Below are 23,580 nucleotides of genomic sequence, written 5' to 3'. Positions count from 1 at the left end.
GACAAAACATGGAAATTGCAGGAATGTGGCCTGCAAAATCATTGATGCCTGTCTATTCCCCAACAAGGCTTCCATGAGTCCTTCTTGGAAACTTCAGCACATGAAATGGTCCCTTTTTGCTTTCTTCTCTACTTCGAGGTGTATCAGACATGTTGCAGCATGGCTGGACTAAGGTTGTTTCCTTTTTTTCTGCTAGCTGGGTCCCTGAAGGCTGTCTGGACAGCAACATGCAAGGAGACAAATGCTGCCATCCTGGGCTACCTGTATAGCCCCTAACCTGCTGGGAGATGGGCTGGGATCCTTTAATGCAATCTACCTAAAAATGCTCCTCCAGGCAGACAGGTCTTCCAGGATACAGGAAGATCTAACCAGGATGCTTTTAGCTCTAATGTTCAACAAGTATTAGGCAGCAAGGGACAGGGCATGATCTTAGTGGAGGTGGTGGAGGGGCCTGGCGCACAGTGATTTGGGCAGGGCTTCAGCATGCCAAGCCTCAGACAGAAGCGTGAAGAACCCAGCCAAGGGGATATGCTTGTCCACCTGAGGCAGCTGTGACCGCTCTCAGACTTTCTGCAGGGGCCTAGGGCGTGGTGGACCAGTCTTACCTCTTGCCCTACAACTTCTTCACTCACCCATATCAGCTTACTTTGATGCCTGTTTCCAAAAGTAGCAACCATGCATCAATGTTTAGGCTCCAGTGTGGGAACAGGGAGCCCATATCTTTGAAACAGCCCCCTGCCATGCTGATTCCCAGCATCAGCAATTGCCATCTTTGCATACTGGAACAAGGAAGCAAACCCAAGGTGACGTCTACTTTCCCAGTATCTAATTCTCAGCTCATTGCTTTTGTTGCACTTTGGCAAGCATGACATTAGAAATATCCCATGTTATCTTTTTGTCTTACAGAAAGGCTCCAAGCAGAGATCTTGTTCTTCCACCCTAGATGCAGCAATAAACGTTTGGATTTGCTGCTAGCATGTTGAGACTGCCAAGATGTACACAGTAAAAGTAAACCCTTCCTGTGGCCACAGACCACAACATGCTAGTGATCCGTGGTATTATCCTGTTATTTAGTGAGTCATTGTCACTGCTGAGAAATACACACAATCAAATAAGTTGCTAACAATAACACTGGATGTGAGAGACAAGTGTTTGTGTTTCTCTGATGTAACTTATTCCATATGGTTCTTTAAAGCATGTTAAATGTTAAGTCTCTTTGGCCTGCCAACTATTATTTCAAGATGACCTCCCGGATTTAGCCTGCTTCTCAGAGCATAGCTATTTGAAGCAAGGCTCTGAAAGCATCTTCTGTCCAGCATAAATACTCAGTCCAGAAGCAAGACAAATGTTCTGGATTACTCTGTCTTTACATGGATAAGTAGGCCTCCATTTTTATTGATTGTCCAGAACAGTGATGTTTACTGCTGCTTTGCTGCCTGCTATGACACCTTTCAGATGTAAAGCACGTGTTATACCAATGTTCTCACACAGGGCAGGAGGTGTATCCTGACAAAGGAGCTAATATAGGTTTAACTTCTAGCATTTGTCTCCCGTGTGTGTTTTTCCAAGTTGATGAGGAGACAAGTATTTGTGAAAACATGCTAGCAGGTTTTCCAAATCTTCTTAGTAGTGTTAATTCATGGAGAATACTGCAAAAAGAGAGATACACAGCTGTGAAAGGTATCCTCATCACACTCTTTGGCTACGTTACTCAAAGATCTAACACAATGAGCTCCAACACCAGAGTGGACCCTGGTATGATGTCCTGAACTTGTATTCCTGTCATGTTCTGTACTGGGCCTAGTCCACAGCACAGCTTGGAAGGCAAATGCATTTAAAAGTTTCTCTTGTTTTGAAATAAATTTGCCACTGGTTATAGAAAATGATGCTCCAAGAAGCATATTTCTCAGTAACAGAGATTTGCCTTTTGGCAAATCGAGTTGACTCGATCTGATGTTAATTTCTGAGAACAAGAGTAACTGATACCTAGAGCAGTTTAGAGACTTGCTGATAACCCCATCCTTTCCCTGAAGTGTGATATGTCTCCAACTTAATCTCGACAAAAGATTTAACCTTGAATATTCTGTGCTGTGAGTGTGTATGAGGATCTCTGTGATCCTGTGGAGGAGAACAATGTGTAGAGAGTATGCACATTTTCTTATCAAAGAAAATGTTGTACTGCCTGACAGTGAAAATCTGCTTAGTAGGCAATGATTTGTTTGTTCAGTTACCAATCATCAGGTAAGACTAAGGACAAATCATGGGTATTTTAGAAAAAACAGTTGATTTTTTTTCTAGACACTTGAGAATTTCTGTTATAAATAACCAAAGACCCACCTGAAAATCTACAATTCAGTGACAGTCCTCGCATTTTTAGAAAATGGGGTAAACCTGTCTAGGTGTGCAACTTGCTTCATGTGTGCCTGGAAAGTGCCTTAAAGTATTAAAATGCCTAAAGATATACCTCCATAATAATGCATTAGAAAACTTTTGGCCCATGTCCTTTAATTTCAGTGTTCTTACCTTAAAAATAACCTGGCAGACTATTTCAAGCATGCTTTGATGCACAGTCCTAGAGGAATGCTACAAAACAGGACAAGTTTGTAAGCAGTACAAGTTGTGCCACAACTCATGTTTTCTAGATATTTTCTGTCCCAGTTGTTAAAAATGTACCCGATTTTAACATTCTTCTCTTTGAAACAGACAGTTTTATTATCTTGAAATGTGCCTTAATGTATGCAGCCTACAGAAAACTATAGAATAAGACAAGTTTGAAGACTCTAACCTTGGTAAAACTGATGTTTTGCTGGCACAAACTCCCTGACTTTGTCCTGAGTTGTAACTTCATTTCTTGTCTTTGGAGTGGATTTTAATTGACATGTGTCCCATCTTTTGTGGCTGTGACTTGTGCAGAGACTGCACTTCAGCTAGCTCTTTCCCCCAAAAACCATCTACAGGGAGGCGCTAGCTCTTTGAAGAGCTAGATATGTGCTGAACATAGCAGATGTGTGTGGTCTGATTGACTTCAGGTACAGCCATGTGCACATGTGGCTCATTTTTTGCGTGATTACCACTGTAAGTCCTCAGCTACTGAACTCCTACAGTTCCAATGTCTACACTTCAGATGCTCTAAAGAGGAAAGCAGGAGAAACAGGGACTTGGAAGACAGAGTCAGGCGGGAAGGGAAGGGAAGGGAAGGGAAGGGAAGGGAAGGGAAGGGAAGGGAAGGGAAGGGGGAAGGGAAGGGAAGGGAAGGGAAGGGAAGGGAAAGGGAAGGGAAGGAAGGGAAGGGAAGGGAAGGGAAGGGAGGAGGGAAGGGAAGGGAAGGGAAGGGAAGGGAAGGGAAGGGAAGGGAAGGGAAGGAAGGGAAGGGAAGGAAAGGAAAGGAAAGGAAAGGAAAGGAAAGGAAAGGAAAGGAAAGGAAAGGAAAGGAAAGGAAAGGAAAGGAAAGGAAAGGAAAGGAAAGGAAAGGAAAGGAAAGGAAAGGAAAGGAAAGGAAAGGAAAGGAAAGGAAAGGAAAGGAAAGGAAAGGAAAGGAAAGGAAAGGAAAGGAAAGGAAAGGAAAGGAAAGGAAAGGAAAGGAAAGGAAAGGAAAGGAAAGGGTGCTCAGGAATTACTGTTCAGGGGTTTCCTTGCCAGTCACAGGGAGACAGTGCTCATTAATCCCAAAGCACATCAGTCCCTCCTGATCATGAAGGCAAGCTGGACACAAGAAAGGTGGAAACAGCAGGTTGATCGTCCTGCTTCAAACTGTCAAAATTAAGCACAGTGCTGACCAACAGTCCGCAATCTGTCCTGAGTTAATTACTTTACCTTATATTCTGGTTTTGACCTTTTGTTCTTCCCAGGTTCTGCTTCTTTACCAAGACTCTCTCCTCCCAGAGAAGCCATCCACCTGTATTTAGTTTTCCTTCTCTGTCCCCAGGTTTCCTGACATTATACACTTATTTGGTACTCATGATATGGTTGTCTTGGTAATTTCTGCCTCAGTCAACAATTAAGCGAGTACTCTGCATTTATTATGTGCAATGTTTCTCTTTTCTACCATTTTTCATGCTGCTGTCTAGTTAGTGCAACTACTGGTCAGGGAAAGTCAGCTGCATATATGTTACTACTCTTTTTATGGTCTGCAGGTTCTGGTAGCTTCTCATACCCTTACCTCATGTTGTATATTATATAGCCCTAAGTCAGGGTTAACCAATGACATAATTTTGTCCTTGCTATGGAGAGTGCCCTTGTGTTGTTGTCTCATTAGTGTTGCAGTTTGCTCAGGGCAGGCCATTTGTCTGGGTACCTCAACTTACAGTTCACAGTGGGACAGGGACTGCCATGACAGGATGAAGGTTTCCAACATCCCTGTGCCACCAGCTCCTGAGAGCATTTGGGTAAGCTTCAAGGTTCCGACGGCTGAACATGAAAAACTAACAGAAGAAGTTGCTAAGTAAGTTAAATGACTGTGAGCCTGGGTCCTTGGCAGGACAACACCCAAGTGGGATATATCATGGGCTTTGGAGCAGCAACAAGGTCTCTTTCCCAGTGTGCCACTGGCTAAATGGCTCATCTGCCCAGGAAATTGGCTGCCAGCCTGGAATCAGGTTCAAATCTGGTCCCAGGTTACATGAGCTTGGATAGCATTGCCACCTAGATGAGTTCTCCCAGTGTGGCCTAACTTCCAGTGCTCTGACTGTTTTCCTACACAAATATTTGTCTAAAGCCTGGAGGCAGATTTTCTTTCACCGTACTAACAGCAGTAATATTTTGGGGTTTTTTTGTTTGTTTGGGGTTTTGGTTTGTGGGTTTTTTGTTTATTGTTTTTGTTTTGTTTGTTTGTTTGTTTGGGTTTTTGTTTGTTTGGGTTTTTTTTTTTGTTTTTTTGGGGGGTGGGGGGGCGGGGGGGGGTGTTGGTTTTTGTTGTTTGGTTTGGTTTGTTGGGTTTTTTTTATGGTGTGCTGAATGTCTCCTGATTATTCACCTCTCAGATGCAACTTCCTTGTTAAATGATGCTGAGAGACCTAGGTCATCTAAACCTGATCTGAACTCAACAGAGGTTTTCTCATCCTTATCTTAAAACTTTTCCACTACACAGACTTCTCTCTCTTTGCAGATGATCCAGCTGCCTATATAATTATTCCCATGGTTATAAGAAGTTTGTCCTCATGTCAGACTTCAGTCTCCCTGCCTGTAGTTTAGCCTCCTGACTTCTTATCTTATTTACAGTAAGAGTGGGAAACATCTCTTCTTTCAGATTTCTGAGGACATATATCTTCTCTTGACACGACATGTCTGCTTTGCTCCAATGTTTCTTCTTGAATCATGTCTTCTAGACCTCTCAGTTCTCTTATTTCTTCCCATTGGTGGCTCTGCAACTGTTGCCTGCCTTCCTGATGCCCCTGGTTATGTAAATAGAACTACTAACGCTGGAGTCTATGGGTGGCAAACAAAATGCCAGATACTGTTAATGTCCCTGGCACAAATACCAAAATACCAATCTGATGTCTTGAGGTGCAGGGGCCAGCAACCTTCTTAGTTACTGAGGTGCACATGGAAGGGAGATGAATGAAAGAGGAAAGCCTGTATTTCCATCAGCCCTGCTAAGACACTGATCTTCTAATCATACAGCTGCCTACACACCAGTGGACTGGTTCTACTGCCAGATCTCTGCTCTGTCCCCATACGGTCATGCCTTCTCAACCCTGCCACTACACTGTCCGCACTGCTGGAACAGCAGCAGCCGGGGGATGCTTGAATCCCCAGGTTCCTGCTCTGCCCTGTCTCCCTGATCTCCAGCCTACACACACAGAAACACCACAGCAGTCCATGATCCTGGACTGACAGTTGCACTCAGGAAACTATCTCACCCACAGAAGAGATGGGAGCACTCACAGAAGAGCAGGAGTTCATCTGAATAAGCAGAAATGCAGAGGGAAGAAGTCAGAGCTTGCACAATCTGCATCAGGAAACATCTGAATGCATCCACACACACAGACATATCTGTGTCCCTCCTGCTCATACAAGCACAGGGATACAGCCTCATAACCTAAACAGTTTTGCCAGATGCTGGGAACAGCTTCCCGTAAGAGCAGAAGATTTTTATAAGAGACTTGGGGATTTCTAACCACAAGGCAGCTGGCAAAGGAGTATCTTCAATCCTTTTAAAGTACCATCACAATCCAGAAAGCCATGGAAAAGCCATATAGCTCAGAGCAGCTTTCAAACAGGCCATGTTTGAAACTCCAAGGGAGAAACAGACTGGCATGGGACAGCATGTGGAATTTGAAAGGAGAATCTGATCTCACAAATGACAGCTTCCTTTCTCCAAAATCTTCAGGAAAAAAAAAAAAAAATCTACAACCATTAAGTAATGCAGAAGTTAAATCTGGTTTTCTTGTTTCTATCTTTTTTGGTTAAATTCTCTTTACATGCAGAGTTTCAACTACTATCTTTAGGACACAGTATTGGTTACTGCCTCACCCCTGCTTAAGCGTGTAGCACAAAGACACACATTCTTGGTCTATACATCTTTAGAAGTGCAAATAGAGCAAATTGTGCCAAAATAGCAAGACCTATATGTGCACCAGTAGGAGTCCCTGTCCATTGGGCCTATGTCTAAGCTACAGGAAGAGAAGGGAACTGGGATGAGAACCATGCTGCTGCCTTAGCTGTTGCAGGAACAGAGACAGCCAGGAGCAGGGGCACATGCCTTCTCCAAGGTGCCTTGGGGAAGACTGAGGAGCACAGAAATTCCCACTCCCATGGGTTCCTGTGGCTTAATATTGACTACTGCATCCTGACAACAGTGGACAACGTGTTCCTCAGCTCTGCTCTGTCCCCAGGACTCAGGGTCTGATCTCCAGCAGAACTGGTCAGTGCTGGAGGGAGCCAGGCAAGGTCACTTGGAGATGAATCACAGAATAGTTTGGGTTGGAAGGGACATCTAGTCCAACCCCCTGCAATGAGCAGGGACATCTTCAACCAGATTAAGCTGCTCAGAGCCCTGTCCAGCCTGGCCTTGAATGTTTCCAGGGATGGGGCATCTACCATCTCTCTGGGCAACCTGTGCCAGTATTTTAACACCCTCATTGTAAAAAATTTATTCCACATGTCTAGCTTGAACCTCCTCTCCTTTAGTTTAAAACCATTACTCCTTGTCCTGTTGTAACAGGCCCCATTAAAAAGTCTGTCCCCAAAATGGGGCAGACCTGAGCAGAGGTTGGTAAAGCCAAAGCAGTAAGGAGGCAAGGAAGATTTCTGACCACCTGGCAAGGACAGCACAGATTAGAGCTCATTATATTGAAGAAAAGTTTCCCTTTAAGAGAAGTAATTTCACAACCTCTTGCCTCGTGGGCTTGATTTTTACAAGGTGTTTCAGCAGCTTTCTTGACCTGGAATATATAAATATAGTATAAATAAGGTGCTTTGTGCAGCTGAGGTCAGTCACTTTTCGCTTTTAATAAAAAAGTCTATTTTTTCCGGAATATCCAGCCTTGCTCAGGGATGGCAAACAGATGGTGCAGAGGGGGCCAAATTACTTTCACAACCAGAGGCCACAGCCAGAGTCATGCACTACATCCAATTCACCCTGTGTGTCCCACTGGTAGCAATGGGAACCTGCACACAGATTGGATTAGGGATATGGCCTTATGTGACACCAGAGCTGCTGAGGAAACATCACAGTACGCAGTTGACAGGACATGGCTCCCATATCTTGACATGTTACCATGGTATTTACACTTTGGTCTTTCTTAAAGTCCCAGCTCTTGGAGTCATGTGATTACATATCACTACTTCATCTTTCTTATTCTTTAAACTTAGTTCTGGTTACCAAGTATATTGGAAAACACTAAACTTCTAGGTTTCAAAAGCAGAAGTCAGACCCAGAGAACACAACATTTGTTGCTTTACAATTCTGGATTTGGGGGGATTTTTTTTCAGCCAAATTTTTCCAGGCCAGGGCAGCCTTGGGATGGTGGTGAAAAGAGCAGGAGCATCAACTGGAGAGCACTACTGCCTGTTTGGTTGTAGTGCTGCCATGGGGCTGGCACACTGCAGCTCCATGACCCCTTACAGGACACTCGTCAAGAGTCAGTGGACTCCCTGGGCTATTGCTTTCACTGGGAAAGGCATTTCAGTTGACCTTGCATCTACAGTTTTAGTTCCTGTATTCTGCAGTTTTGTAACAGCAAAACAAAGCTTCAATTTTTCTGTTGGGAAAAGATGCTAAGGGACAGGCAGTTCAGCAGGGGACATCTGGTCCTTCATTTTCCAGTGACTCAGGCTAGGAACTGTTTTTTGCCTGTGAAGTGGGGATGGGAGTGAAATGCTAGTATTAGCATGCACTGCTGTTGAGACAAATGACAGCTGTCAGAAGGCTTTTGAGTTTCTAACTCCTTTGAGAAGAGTAAGGAGACAGTTTGCACCTTGTACATCACTTACATTAAGCCCAGGCACTGAAGTCATTCTGCACACATTGAATTTTTCCTGTATAGCCCTGATAAGCAAATAGCATTTTTTTCAAAGAGAAAAATGGGATTCTGAAGCAGAATTTGAAGAGGAGAGTCTTTGGCTTATTTTGCAGACAAGATGTTTGCAAAATACATGCATCTCTCCCCATTTCCAAGCTTCTTAAATTCATGCCCAACACCTATAACTAGTTCTGCTTTCAACCCCTACACGACAGGTGGTTTCCAGTGAAAATATTATTTTGTGTCTGCTACACACATGCAGTGCTTTGAAAAATTTGACGAGTAAATGCTTCTTCCAGGAAAACTCACTCCCAAGCTGTTGAATGCTATGGTCATCAATTAGTGCTCTGGATTTGTTGTTTAAACCTTCATAAAACACAGCATAGAGCAAGCACCTGGGGGAAAGCTCAACAGTAGCACAAGTGTGGTGTTTGCAGTTACCTCTGCAGGCTCCCAAAGCACTGCAATGACAGCAAACCATAGGCTGTTGATTTTTCACAAACATGACAAAACAACCCATTGAGCACTGCCTTCTCCCTGGGGTATAGTCTTTACTCTCAGGTTTCCAAGGTTAGAATACACTTTCCACATCCAAGACTTCTGCCTGGCTGATGGAGAAATGTCATGGGCTCAGACCTCCCTGGGATCATCAGGACTATGACTGTGCCAACTACTTGGAAACAGCTAAGGAGGTGCTGCCTGGAGAGCTCAAAAAGAAGCCCATCACACAGAATTGCCCTTCCTTTTCACTGCTGTGTCCATCTCCATCCGTCACATTTGTAAATGCCTGATTTATCCTACTACCAGCAAAGGCCAATTTGAAGCTGACAGTGAATGTTCAAGTTGCTGGAAACTATGTTTCTGAGCATCTTTTTTAGAAACACCATTCTCAGGGATATCCAGGTCTCTGCCAATAACATGCAGGGAAGAGACAGAGAAGGTTCAGTGCGCACACGCTCAAGTCTGCTGCAATTAGGAACAAAGACAGATGTATGGCAAGCCAGATGTGACATCCCACTGCTCCTGTGGGATCTCTCTGGCATCTCTGAAGGGACTCGAAGAACACCACAATGAGAGACAGCTAATCACTGAGGACTCACTGGTTATCCCCCAGCATTATCTAAACCCACAAAAGCTGAAACAGAGACTGAAGCATCCCATTGAGGAGATGTTTCAGGCTGAGCCAAGAAAGGGTGGCAGGACAGCTGCTCACAGGTGAGGATGCTGTGGCTGAGGGGAAGACTGCCCTTGCGCTGAGCACTTGTCTCTTTTGCAGGGAATATAAGACAGAAATTTTTCAAGCAGGGAATCATGGAATCACAGAATCATAGAATGTTAGGGATTGGAAGGGACCTCAAAAGATCAACTAGTCCAATCCCCCTGCTGAAGCAGGAACACCTACATGAGGCTACACAGGAATGTGTCCAGGCGGGTTTTGAATATCTCCAGAGTGGGAGACTCCACAATCTCCCTGGACAGCCTGTTCCAGGCTCTGTTACCCTCACTGAGAAGAAGTTTCTTCTCAAATTTAAGTGGAACCTCTTGTGTTCCACTTTGAACCCATTACCCCTTGTCTTACCATTTGTTGTCACCAAGAAGAGCCTGGCTCCATCCTTGAGACACTCACCCTTTACATAATTATAAACATTAATAAGGTCACCCCTCAGTCTCCTCTTCTCCAAGCTAAAGAGACACAGATTCCTCAGCCTTTTCTCATAAGGGAGATGCTCCACTCCCTTGATCATCTTCGCTGCCCTGCGCTGGACTATCTCCAGCAGTTCCCTGTCCTTCTGGAAGTGAGGGGCCCAGAACTGGACACAATATTCCAGGTGGGGTCTCACCAGGGCAGAGCAGAGGGGAAGGAGAACCCCTCTCGACCTTCTAATCACCCCCCTTCTTATACACCCCCAGATGCCATTGGCCTTCCTGGCCACAAGGGCACAGTGCTGGTTCATGGTCATCCTGTTGTCCACCAGGAGTCCTAGGTCCCTTTGCCCTACACTGCTCCCTAACAGGTTGTTCCCCAACTTATACTGGGACCTGGGGCTGTTCTTGCACAGATGCAAGACTCTACACTTACCCTTGTTATATTTCATTAAATTTTTCCCCGCCCAACTCTCCAGCCTGTCCAGGTCTCTGGATGGCAGCACAGCCTTCTGGTGTGTCAGCCACTCCTCCCACCTTGGTGTCATCAGCAAACTTGCTGATAGTACACTCTATTCCCTCATCCGAGTAACTGATGAATATATTGAATAATACTGGTCCCAGTACTGACCCTTGATGGACTCCACTAGATACAGGCCTCCAACTGGACTCCGCCCCTCTGACCACGACTGTCTGGCTTCTTTCCTTCAGCCAGTTCACAGTCCACCTCACTAGCCGATCATCCAGTCCACACTTCCTCAGTTTATCAGCAAGGATGCTGTGGGAGACTGTGTCAAATGTTTTACTGAAGTCAAGGTAGACCACATCCACCACTTTTCCATCATCCATCCACCTCGTTATGTCCTCATAGAAGGCTATGAGGTTGGTTAAGCATGACTTCAGCTTGGTGAAGCCATGTTGACTTCCCCTAATGACCCTCTTATCCTTGAAATGCCTTGAGATGACACCAAAGATAATTTGTTCCATCACCTTCCCACGGATGGAGGTGAGGCTGACCAGTCTGTAGTTACCCAGGTCCTCCTTCTTGCCCCTTTTGAAGACTGGAGTGACATTTGCTTTCCTCCAGTCCTCAGGCACCTCTCCCGTTTCCCAAGACTTGGCAAAGGTGATGGAGAGTGGCCTATCAATGACCTCAGCCAGCTCCCTCAGCACCTGTGGGTGCATCCCATCTGGACTCCTGGATTTATGGATGTCCAGATTGCCTAATTGCTACCCAACCCAGTCCTCATCAACTAAGGCAAACTCCTCCATTGTCCTGACTTCCTCTGGGGCCTCAGGGGTACAGGGCTTCTCAGGACAGCCTCCGACAGTATAGACAGAGACAAAGAAGGCATTCAGTAACTCTGCCTTCTCTGTATCTTCTGTCACCAGGGCACCTACCTCATTCATCAGTGGGCCTACATTGTCTCTGGTGTTAGTTTTATCTGCCATGTATTTGAAAAAGCTCTTTCTGTTGTCCTTGACCCCTCTTGCCAGGTTTAATTCTAAGGAGGCCTTAGCTTTCCTAGTTGCCTCCCTAACATCCTCTGACAACAGCCTTATATTCTTCCCAAGTGGCCAGCCCCTCCTTCCATGATCTATAACTCTCCTCTTCCTCTTGAGCTTACCCAGCAGTTCCCTGTTTAACCACACAGGTCTCCTGGCTCCCTTCCTTGACTTCCTACATGTCAGGATGCTCTGATCTTGAGCTTAGTAGCCGCAGTCCTTAAATGCTAACCAACTATCTTGGGCCTCATTTACCTTCAAGCAGCCTTGCTCATGGGATTTCCCCCAGCAATTGCTTGAAAAGGCCAAATTTTGCCCTGCTGAAGTCCAGGGTTGCAATTCTGCTTGCTATTCTGTCCTGCCACACAAGACCCTGAACTTCACCATTTCATGGTTGCTGCAATCAAGACAGCCCTCAGCCTTTACTGCTTCAGCCAGACCCTCCTTGTTAGTGAGAATGAGGTCCAGCAGTGCCCCTCTCCTAGTTGATGACTCCATCATTTGCATCAGAAAGTATTTGTCAATGCACTAAACACCTGAGGGTTTGTGTCCCATCCTCTAAATTGTGCAGTAGCCCAGATGTCTTTCTTCACACCATTCTGCACTGTGCTCAAGGCTCCACTGTCCACTAACCCAATTCTTTGCAGGTAGGAACTGTCTTTCTGCTCTGCATATGTAGACAATATCCAGAAACCTCCTCCAGCAACTGCAGTGAGATGCAGGCTACTGTCAAAGAGAGCTGTGGGTGTGCATGAATGAATGAATGAACCATTCGTTAGCATTGGCATGAGAATCCCCATGGTTTTGAGACTACTAATTAGTGGTTGTAAGTGTGTTTGCAATGGTAGGTGTTCACTTGCATGACTGCAAAAAGAGACAGGGAAGGAAAGGTAGCAGGAGCAAACCGCTGCCTCTTCCAGCACAGCCCAGGCTGCAGTCATGATGAAACATAGGTATGCCCACACCGTGACAAACCTGCTGTGTCAGGACATGAGCAGTCTTGTTGCATTTTTGCCTGGAGGACCAGGCAGAAGACAGGAGCATTTGCTCAGCTTGTCCAGCAGATTTCATAGCCTATGCAGAGCTCTGTGCTGTTATAGCTAGCAGTTCAGCTAGCTTGGCTGAGAAAAAGCAGTGTGAACCGCAGTCACTGCAGTGTGGAGCAAATCGCACACAGTATCTCCTCTCATCAATGAGGCCCACTCTCTTCTCTGCTCTCTGACTTCCACTCTTTCTTTCACAGCCCAGCTCCACCTTTCTTTCAGAGACTGCGAAAGGTGAAGGTCTGACTGTGCCTGGAAGGGGATGTGTGAGTGCCTGGGAAGTGGGGGACATCTACCCTCCTGGCCTTATATCTCTTCTAATCAGTAATTTTTCAAGCAGATGAAAGATGCACTCAGGTGCGTGTGAGATGATAGGGCTTCTCTGCTTCACCTTTTCTGTCCCTGAGCCATTAAGGCTGAGTGATACAAATGGTTCATTTGCATAGACTAATAACCATCACCACAAACACTGAAAAACTCTTGTTTTCTTCAGCTTCCCCCAAATGTCACAAAAACCTCTTACCTGAAGTAGCGTTTCTGAGGATCTCAGCAGGGGGCACAGGGAGACAGTAACATGCACTGCAAGCTGAAGAGAAAGGTGAGCTGGGAGGAACTGGGGATGTGCGAGGCTCATCAGAGAGCCGCTCACCAGTGCATCCCCATTAGCAGAGTTAATGTCTTGGTGCTCCAAAGGAGTTGTGTACCATATTCAGAGAAAGAGCTGGGAAGTAGGTCAGCAACATAACTAAGGGAAACAGGGAGCTTTAGGGAGAACTTCATGGCTGACAGCTAATTAAAATCTGAGTTCCACTGCTTACTGTTGCAATGATTAGATTTCAGTGTGCAGGGTGAAAAGCAACACGAGGGATTGTGTTTGCTGCAACAATGCCAATTTCTTCTGTTCACACTATCCCTTTGCTATGTCAGCTTGTGCAGTGCCTTATGTCCTGCATCTACTGCCAAACCAAGCACCACTGACACACAACCACTGGTCTGCTCAGGTCCTGATCAGAGCACACTACCGTGCATACTGTACACATGTAGTTGTGACCGTTCTATATCAATGGCCCTGCTGAGAGAATTGAGTCCCATATAAGTACCATACATGGCCAGATGCAAGCTTATCCCTCCTGTGAAGAGTTTTAAAACAAAAGAGGTGAGACAGACACAGTTAGCTACTGTACACAAAATAATTTTTTTTTCTAAACCAAATTCTTATTTGGAAATGCCTTTCATCCCATATGTAGACAATAAGCTCTTAAAGTAAAACCAAACCTAAATAATATCAATAACAGCTGCAACACTAATAACAAGTAGCTGGTTTGCTGGTTGGTCAGTTTATCACAAGGTGCTTTACAAAGGAGTTTGGTGACATTGTCCATGTCTCACACCTCATCTGTAACAGAGAAATTTAGTTTTCTGTCTCTGCTGAAGGGTATGCTGATGCAAAAATCTAAAAAATAATTAAAAAAAAAAAAAAGGCAAGAAAAGCACAAATGAAATCCAAAGGCAAAATTCTGGCTTGCCTTCTTGCCAGTGGTGACAAAAATTACAGGCACAGCCAACAAGATAAGTGAGAGAAGCATGCAGGAGCTACCATTATGACTCTGCTTCTCCACAGTTCTTGTTGCACCTGAGGATCTGGGTATATAGGGCTACTCAAGGTCGCTGGGTACTGGCAACTACCAGTGTGAGAGTTATTAGCTATTGTCCTATTTTAAGTTCCCAGAGCCGCAGTTTTGCCTGGAGGGTGGGACAATGGGTTCATCTGCTCCTTGCTGGAGCCAGCAAAGGGTGGAGTCATTCAGGCATGGTGAAAGGGGAACTGCTCACAGAAAGGACACTTGGGTCAGCCTGTGGTGTGGCAAGTCCTTCTGTGCCAGGTTGCTGGCTTCCTGCAGGACCTCCCCAACCCCAATGACCCTCCCTTGGGAACAGGAGGCTCTGCAGGTTCAGGGCCTGGCCTGTACATAGCCAGATGTGGGGACAGTTCCCAGGAGGGCCCTAGACAACTCAGATGTCCCTTTCTTGTCACTCCCATGGCCCCTGCTGTCCTCTGCAAACACAACATTGGTGATATGAGAGGGGAGTGACCCTCAACCCAGGGCCCCTTGGGATGTTCCTGGCCTCCTGCCTCCCCATAGCAGCCATGGGCAGCACTGTGGGGCACCCCCCCATTCTGCTTCCCTTCTCGCCATCTCTCCCAGGCCTCACTCCCTCCTGCAGGGTGCAAATGGGGTCGGGTTTGCCCTGGCAAGTTGCAGGGCGGCCAGGGAGGGTGCGATGAGCCACGGCGGCAGGACTGGGAGCTGACCGGGCCGGGATGGAAAGGCAGGCAGGGCAGGGAGGGCAGAGCAGGGGTCGGGCAGGGCAGGGGGCTGCCCCAGGCAGGGCAGGCAGGACTGCTGGGGGTGTGTCCGCAACCAGCCCTGCCTTTCAAAGTCCCTAGCTCCGAGAAGGAAATCGGGAAATATTTCCAGCAGGAGGAGAAGGAGGGCTGAAGCTGACACCGCGAAGGGGGGACGGCGGGTTTCTCCCTGCCCGCGTAGCTCCGCGGGGGGATGCGGAGGGAGGGGAGGCTGCCTGCGGGGCGGGCCGGCTGAGCGCATCCCCGGGCGCTGCGTGTGTGTGTGTGTGAGTGTGTGTGTGTGTGTGCGCGCGTGTGTGTGTGCGCGCTCCCTCCATCCATCCCTCCCTTCCTCCCTCTTTTCTCCCTCCCTCCCTCCCTCTCTCTCTCCCTCCCGCCCGCCGCCGCGCCGCAGCCGAGCACCGGGGCTCCGCCACCCGCCCCACGACCCGCCGTGATGCCCCTTCGCTGCTGAGCCGGCCCCGGCGGCGCCCGCTCCTGCCCCCCGCCAGGTAGGAACGCGACTGACCGGCCCCCGCCCCGGCCCTAGCCCTAACCACCGTGACGAGTCCCCCGCCGCCCTGACACTGGTTTCTACACCGGGGTCCCCGGTGCCGAGGGAGGATGGGGGGCCCGGAGACGTGTGGGAGCCGATGGAGCGGCGGAGGTAGGATGCTTGCCCCCCGCCCCGGCAATGCTTTTTGCAACCCTGACACGGCACCTTTAGGCAGGCGAGGGGGTCGCCCCCCTCCCCCGCCGGCCATTCATGACATGTCGCGACGGGAGGCGCGGCTGCGGCGGGGGGTTACCTCTCCCCTACCCCAAAGGCCGGGCATTGCCGGGTTATGTGGGGCCGGGGAGGCGGCTGGAGCAAACCGCCTCCTCCCGGAGGGCTTACGGGCATCTTCCCCCGTGCGCGGCGGCGGGGATGCGATGCCTCCGCCCGGCGGGGGTGTTCGTGCCTCTTGGCAGGGCTGCTTTTCCTCCAGCCCCGGGATTTTCTGCCTTGAAATGGTTAGCGAGGTGAGTGGTCCGAGGCACCTGCAGCCACAATGAAGTACCCATTTTCGCCTCGATCGGCATGTGTTACTAAGGGCTGGCATTAAGCAGCGCTCATCACGTAGGCTTTGTCTAGGTGGAAGCATGGCTGGAGCTCTTCCGTCATCTCGAGTTTAATTCTTTAATCGTAGCCTTGTTGCTTCACTCCCCGCCGAGCCATGCTAAGCAACCCCACACTCAGCTCTGTCTCCAGGGCAAAAGCAAACTGCCAAAATGAAGCAAGCACTAGGGAGAACTAGAGTCTAAAAATGAAAGCTGTAGTAAAACCACAAGGTCATAGGCGTGTGGGTGCAAGTATTTGATTTCAGGGCTCCCCTTTGCTTGCACTTCGCAGGAAACAGTACCTCCAATCCCAGATGTTGGAAATCTGCGAGTTGAGCTATGGAAATGGGGGCTGAGGAAAGCTGGGGTTCTCTGTGTACTCTCCTGATGCTTGCCTAGGCATTCATGTGCTTTTCCTACCACCACAAAGAGACGTACTCTTATTTAGAAAAGGGAAGCTGAGGTTCTTGTACGTTGATGTGATGATGACGGCTGGGGAAAAAGAAGCTGTGCTGTATGGCTTTGGCTGAGGCACTGGTCATCACCAAAGAAAGGCATTTGTGTTCCCTTGGGTGCATCTGATAAATATTTCTTCCTCCCCTTTTCGTTCGGATTGGTTCTCCAATAGCAGCATTCCCTCTTTTCCAGCAGAGACATTTAGCCCAAATAGAGAAATAATCTAGCATTTCTAGAGCCATAACCCACCAGCCAAGCCATGAATCCCCACCACCGTTCCCTTGGGAAAGTTGATGCCTTCCCTGACTCGTCTTACACCCCAACAGCTCTGTTTCTCTGGAGGCATAAACTCCTAAGCCAGTGCTGGGGAGCTGTGTTGTTCAAGGGTTTGTCTGTACCAGGGTTTGTGTTCAAGATGTTTGATTGAGGAGATTGCTGCCTAGTGTTCCTGAATGCCGACACCAAGTAGCACAGTTTCAAGCTGCTGAAACTTTGCTCGCTTTTCTCTCTCCTGCTTTCACTGAGCTTTTTGTGATCTTCTGTCTGTGAATTGCTCTTGAGGCTTAAATATTCACTGTCCTACAGCTACCCAGGCTGCACCTAGTTTGCTCTTCTGGCACAGATTAATATGGCGCAGCATCAGCTTGATTTATGTCCTTGCTCTTCACAGCAATTTGCATGATGCCATATAGGCACAGCCATTTGTCTGTCTGTTTGGGCCTTTGATAGCGTCCTGATCTGCTGAGGGCTGTCAAGGTAGCAGTTTTCCAGCATTGCATCCAGAATGAACTTGGTTTTCTGCTGTGTTTTGGGGATCAGGCAGTCCTCCTGGCTTACTGGGGAAAAGTGACTGTTCTCCAGCATCCTAATGAAACTCAGATCTTGTAATAAAGTCCAGTGTTCCCCAAGACATGAGCATCACTGGACAACCAGCCAACAGGTTGGTCATAGACAACACAAACGGCATGCAATACTGGCTCTACTTGCAACTGGTACAGTGAATAAACTGGAGCTCTGTTCAAGCCCAGGGTGCCATGATCTGCATATGCTCTCAGATCACCAACACTGGTGGCTGCAGCTGTGCAAATCTGGGCAGAACCTGGGTGCTCAGGTTGCTGTGTCGTTGCAGCTCTGGCATCCAATATTGAGCTCATTGACCAGTCTTTCCCTTGCTAAGTGTATGAGTGGTATCTCTCCAGCTATTTTCAGGAAGCTTGTAGGAACTTGGCTTGCTCTGCTATCTCTATCCCTCTGGTGATTTTAGCTGAAATTGGGAGGGAGGGGGACAGACAGGCATGGAAACTGTGATTTCATATGCTTGGCTTCCTAAGGAAACCTGGCTACAAATAGAAGCGAGATTTGTTGCTGCAAAGCTCTCCTGGGGAGACAGAGAAAGCGGGGGAGACTGGGGAAAAGGGTGGGATGGAGAGAGTTCAGGGAAGGGCAACGAAGCTAGTGAAGGGTCTGGAGCACAAGTCTTATGAGGGGTAGCTGAGGGAACTGGGGCTGTTTAGCCTGGAGAAAAGGAGACCTGAAACTGCCTGAAAGGCGGTTGTAGCATGGAGGGTGTTGGCCTCTTCTCCCCAGTAGCAAACAATAGGATGAGAAGAAATGGCCTCAAGTTACACCAGGGGACATTTAGACTGGATATAAGGAAAAAAAAATAACAGAAGGGGTTTTCAGGCATTGAAACAGGCTGCCCAGGGAAGTGATGGAGTCACCATCCCTGGAGGTGTTTAAAAGGTGTTTAGACAGGGTTCTTAGGGTTATGTTTTAGTGTCAGTGTTAGGTTAACTGTTGGACTCGATGATCTTGAGGGTCTCTTCCAATCAAAATGATTCTATGGTTAACCTCACATTTGAGGTAAGCAACCAAGGCCTGGCACACATCTGCACTTCTGTTTGCTTTCCTGAGATCTGGTGGTCTAAAAACAGTGTGTCTGCTCAGCACTAGCACTCAGCTCCCTCTAGGATCAGCGGTTCAAGAGAGGTACCTCTGGGGTGACTCTTCTGGGAGGTGTTACTACCATTCACCAGCCATGGCTAGGTATCTAGCTGATGAATGGAGTGTGCCAGGATGGGCCTCCAGCCTAAACTAACCTGCCCAGTTCCTGTCTAGGGCAGTGTCTAAATCGCCCAGGTCCACAGCCCGCAGTCACCTCAGCCTTTCTCCACACACATTCCAGGCGATGTCTCCTACCTCTTCATCCCTGGATGGGTGCAGGGACCTGTGAACTGGGGATTTGCCTCTGCTCCCTTGAAGCTTTCTGCTTCTTCCTGCTGCAGAGTCCAGAAGAGCATCCCACTGTATAGACCCACACAGAGCTGCAAACCCAGTGCAAACATGAGTACAGAGGAAAGAGCAGACACAGGCAGAGAGGAAAGCAACAGGCCTGCTAATTTCTCTCTCCTGGCCCCTGTGGGGCATCTCTGGGCAGATGCTTCCTCTTCAGGCTACCCAGGAGCTTCAGGCTTATTAGCAGTGTTTTATTTTCCCAGCACTCATGGGAGGTGCTCTTCCCATTTTACAGACAGAGATGAAGAGCACAAGTAGGTGAAGGGCTGCCCTGAGATGGCAGAGACAGTCTGTTGGCAAGGCAGCCTCAAAGTCAGCTCGTGGAGACCCGGTGGATAGCACTGTGCTTTAGATCAGGAGGGGAGATCCACAGGAAGAGCAAGGCATTAACGCCGCAGGAGGAATAATGCGGAAGAGGCTGGTGCTACTTGATAAAGAAGAGACCAAAAGCAGGTGACAGGGATAAAGAAATGGTCTGGAAGCAGCAAGTAGGAGGGAAGATGTAAAAAAAACAAACCAAATCAACCAAACAAAAACACACACACAAAAACCCCCAAAAACCAAAAAAACCCACCACCACCACCAACAAAAAACAAACAAACAAACAACACCAAAAAAAAACACCAAAACCCAAAGTCCCAAACAAACAAACACACACAAAAACCCAAACCAAACCAAAACTCAAACAAAACCAACAAATAAACCAAAACAACAACCAACCCAAACAACTCAAGAGAAATGTAGTGTTTCTCCCTTGCTTCTCATTTCCTGGCATTTTCCTTTCTGAGATCTTCAATCATGGGGGAAAGGGCTGATTTGCCACTTGGTCTTCATGTGCTAAAAAGCAAGGCTGGAATCTCCCTGACACACACATGCAAGCTCAGTCTCTACAAGCTGCCATCAAATTCATCCAATCTGGCTGAAATTTTATGTCAGGGTTGTTTTATTTTCTCTATTTGTCGGTTTATTTTGGAAAGTTGCTGTGGAGATTGTGGGAGGCTATTGGATGCTTTATCGAAGAGATAGGGTACTTGGAAAAATCAGTTGCTGACTGATAATTGTTCTAACTTTTTAATGTCCTTTACAGAAAACAGGGTGGCCTGATGTGTGTTTTACTGATTGGTTTCATGGAGGGCCTGTGTCTCTGACTATATTTGGAAAGGTTTTGATATTTTTTTGTACTGATGCAATCAGGATTCTGATGGCCTGGAAATCATTTTCCTAATGTCGAGATCTGGAGGGTCATGACAGGAGATGCCAACAGGCTGTGCCTGTTTTGGAGTGGCAGAACTGGGCGGAAGGGAGAAGGAGCTGGGCAGATCCAGAGCAGGGCTGTGAGCCAAGGTTTTTCTAAGCTGTGTTTAAAGTGCCATCACACTGTGCAGCCCTGAGCGGCAACATGGTGTTTGGACATAGCGACTTTCCTCCATGGGTCCGGATGTACAGCCAGCATGGTGGTAGAGTCCTTTTCCTGCTTTGATGTGTAAAAACCACAGCTGGCAGGAGCTACTTTTTACCAAAGCTGGTCAGCATCAAGACCAGACATGAAGCCAGGGGAGTCTGTGGCTGCCTAGACAAATCTCCAACTGCCCCATACGTTGCAGGGCTATTGGCATCTGTTTTATGTCCCTTAGCTGTAGGAAGCTGGACCTAAGCTCTTGGCTGATGTACTAATTGATGGTCAGAGACCAGACAATTTGTTTGTGCTTTTTCTTTTTTTTTTTTTTCTTGCAGTCTTGTCTTTTCCCTGCATGGGTTTTGCTCGAGCTGCCTTTCTGGGAAGCAGATTGCTGCTTTCAATGAGGCACAGGTGTAGAGGCTTCAGCACAGGCAGGAAGGGTCAGGAGGAGGTAGAGAGGTTTTCTAGCCCTCTGGAGAGAGAGCAATGGGTATGAGTCCTGTCTGTGGCGGCAAGGTATGCAGCACTTTGCCCAGATAAGGCTGGATATTGCTTTCAGTAGGCTCTACTGCAAGAGAAAGTGGGAAAGGGGTGTGATGACTTGGAGATGAGGTCTGATCTTGGGGTAGGAGCACAGGGCACATAACTTGAAATAGTAATTTTTGCTGGGGGGTGGCATTTGTTGGCTTTGAAACCCTGTCCTTTCACTCGGAGCCTTTTTGGGGACTGTTGTCTTTTCACCAGGGACACTTGGCAGAGCAGTGAGTAGCTGGCTTGCTTTGAGGCTCTGTTCTTCTAGCTTGCAGGTTGGTTCTGCAGGTTCTTCTAGCCTTGCAGTAGCAACTAGCTGCTTTTTTGCCAAAGTTTATGGGTCCTCTGGCTGAAGAGTGATAATCTTTATCCTGCGTCTTACACCAGCAAAGGGGGTTTTGAGCTGCCTTCCCACCACCCTGCAGCAGCACACTCTCAGTAGGAAAAGCTCCTTTCTGTCTAGCTCTGACTATGGGATGGGGAACAGCTGTACGGGAATCCCCATGGTGTTGCAACATGCTCCTGTTTGTGTCTCCACAGCATGCCAAAAAGCACCCACTCTCCCGTGAAGAGCAAACTTCTTACTGCCCCTCAGCAAGTGACCAGTCACCCTGTTAGGGGGAGGGTGCTGCTCCCACCTTCTATACACAGTGACACAACTGTGGGGACACCTTCTCCCACACAAGCTGGCAGTAAATTCACAGTAATAATGTTTATTATGAAGCTGATGGCACAGTGAAGTAGGAACTGTCAGGTAGTGGTGACTGTAATGGTGTGAATGCTGCTGTGTTACAGCTGCTCTGTGTTGCAGAGCGTTTTCATTCGAATACTGGGAAAAATTCACTGTGGAAAGCCTCACTCTCTGTCTTTGTGTGGCAACTCATTCTTGGTGAGCCCAGGCCCTTTTCTTCCTTGCCCAGTCCTTCTTCTGTAATGAAAGTGTCCACGCTAGCAGGGTTTTTTCCCTACTCTGAAAAATTATAGTGGCACTAGCTTGTTGCAGATGGTCGTAAACCTGTGTGTGATACAAAGCTGTAGGAAAATAACAGGACGAGTCTTACAGTGGATATTTCAAGGGCGAAGTGCCCAAATGGAGATGGGACTTTTGGGAGGCTGCTGCAAAGAAAAAGCTGTGCTTTGCTGAAACGCAGAGCAGCTTTCAGGCTCACTTTGTATGCAGCAACCAGCCAGCCTGATGGAGCATTGCTGCCAGGGAAAGGTCAGAGTCGAGTCTAAAAAGCAGTTTTCTCCCCATCTGGCAGCTCCTAAACTGGGGTGCTGCAGCACGAGCTGGCAGCAGCAGCTCTATCCTACAGATTAGTGAAAGCTAGAGCTCCCATGTCCAGCAGAGAGGCAAATATCTCTGCAGCCCTCCTAGCCCTGCTGTGGGCAGCAACTGCCCTCCTGGTGTTTCACAACACTAAGGGCTGGAATAAAGGCTGGGCCAACATCTGTTGGTTGGTACCTGCTTCTAAACTGAGCTTGTCTAGAAGGGAGCACAAGGACTTTTGCAGGCTTACTTCATGACTGCGCAAAACCAACAGCTAGTGCCCCGGGGGAGCTTGTCCGCAAAGGGAAGGGGCACAGCTGCCACTTCAGGAGAGCCCGAGTGGGACCTGGCTCTCCTGGTTAGATCCAGCTCCACCTGAAAGCTCTCAGGCAGCGAGTTCCACGGAGCCCAAGGACAGATTCACTCCCTCCGTGATAAAGAGAGCTCCGGGTCCTGCCCCTAGGCATGCGGTAGTGCTTATGGGCAGGGTTGTGCTGGCCTGGGGTGGTGATTTGGAGCTCCTCACCACACATGTATGGCCAGCACCAAGCTTGTGCCTCTGCCCAGCACTGCTGTGATCAGTCTGACTCAAGAGGTGCTGAGGGAGTGAGGCCAGGCCATGAACACCGCAGCAGGAAAGGTTTGTCGGGGCTACTGACCTCGCATGCTGTGAAACTCCTACTGCATTTGCTTTTATTGTGGATGGCCAGAATGGGAAATGCAATTCAGACACCTTAATGAAAAGCTAACAAAGTTGGGTTTGGAGGGAGGGCTGGCATTCTGGTAGCCTTGCTTCTCACTAGAGGAAAATATGAATGATTTGTCTGGGAATATTCTTACCACTCTGCCTGCAGTAGTGAGCGGACCATGTGCTGAGACCCTATGCAAATGCCGAGTAAAAGGGTCTCTGGGGACCAAGCTGTTTATTTTGTATTGTACAAATAAAGAAAATCTGCTAATTTTATAGCAGCTGCTTCACGGAGATATTTTGAGTGTCAGGCTCTGATTGTGTGTGTGTAACCAGAATGTTATGGCCAAGCATTTTCTAGCTCTCCATAATTCCCAAATCTGGTGTTAATAACACTCAATGTGAACCGGTTCAGGTAGAAAAGCTGGTGAGGGTATGTGAATATTTCTTGATGACTGCACCACAAAATGCTAGAGAAGATCCAACATAGAGATGGGGGATACTACTGTCATCAAAGAAAGGTTCTGGTACATTACCAAGGCTGGTGCGTTTTTCTTCCAAAGCTCCAGTCTTTCCTCATCCCTCTGAACTCTCCAGAAAAGTTCCGTGACTCTTATCTCCTGCTGTCTGAGCAAAAAACAATGTTTGTACCTTGAGAGCTGGATGGGAAGGCCAGAAAGCTGGATTGCTCAGATGCAAGCCTCTAGGCCTTTTTTCCTCCTGTTTAACGTAATATGGGACTTGATTAAAAACAAATAAACAAACCAACAAATCACCACAAACTAACAAACCAAACCAAACTTATATTAGGATGTTCTAAAGGGAAGAACATGGTAAC

The 23,580-nt window shown here is 47.6% G+C and overlaps 1 protein-coding gene across 12 annotated transcripts in view; it reads left to right on the top strand.

The window, feature by feature from the left end:
• LOC102089571 (sodium/calcium exchanger 1) overlaps window positions 1-23,580 on the top strand; it is a 155,816-nt gene that overhangs the window by 5,601 nt on the left and 126,635 nt on the right. The window contains exon 1 of one of the 12 annotated variants that reach the window (XM_065058893.1): window positions 15,120-15,514. The exons of 10 other annotated variants lie outside the window; for them this stretch is intronic. The gene's annotated coding sequence lies outside the window, so the exon portion shown is untranslated. Of the gene's footprint in view, window positions 1-15,119; window positions 15,515-23,580 lie in introns of those variants that run through there. One more of the 12 variants, XM_065058898.1, reaches the window with a different exon arrangement.

This window comes from Columba livia, chromosome 3 (genome assembly GCF_036013475.1).
Source record: "Columba livia isolate bColLiv1 breed racing homer chromosome 3, bColLiv1.pat.W.v2, whole genome shotgun sequence".
In the NCBI taxonomy this organism is placed as follows: Eukaryota; Metazoa; Chordata; class Aves; order Columbiformes; family Columbidae; genus Columba; species Columba livia.
The sequence above is the reverse complement of the archived record's forward strand: the minus strand, read 5'-3'. Positions and strand labels throughout refer to the sequence as shown.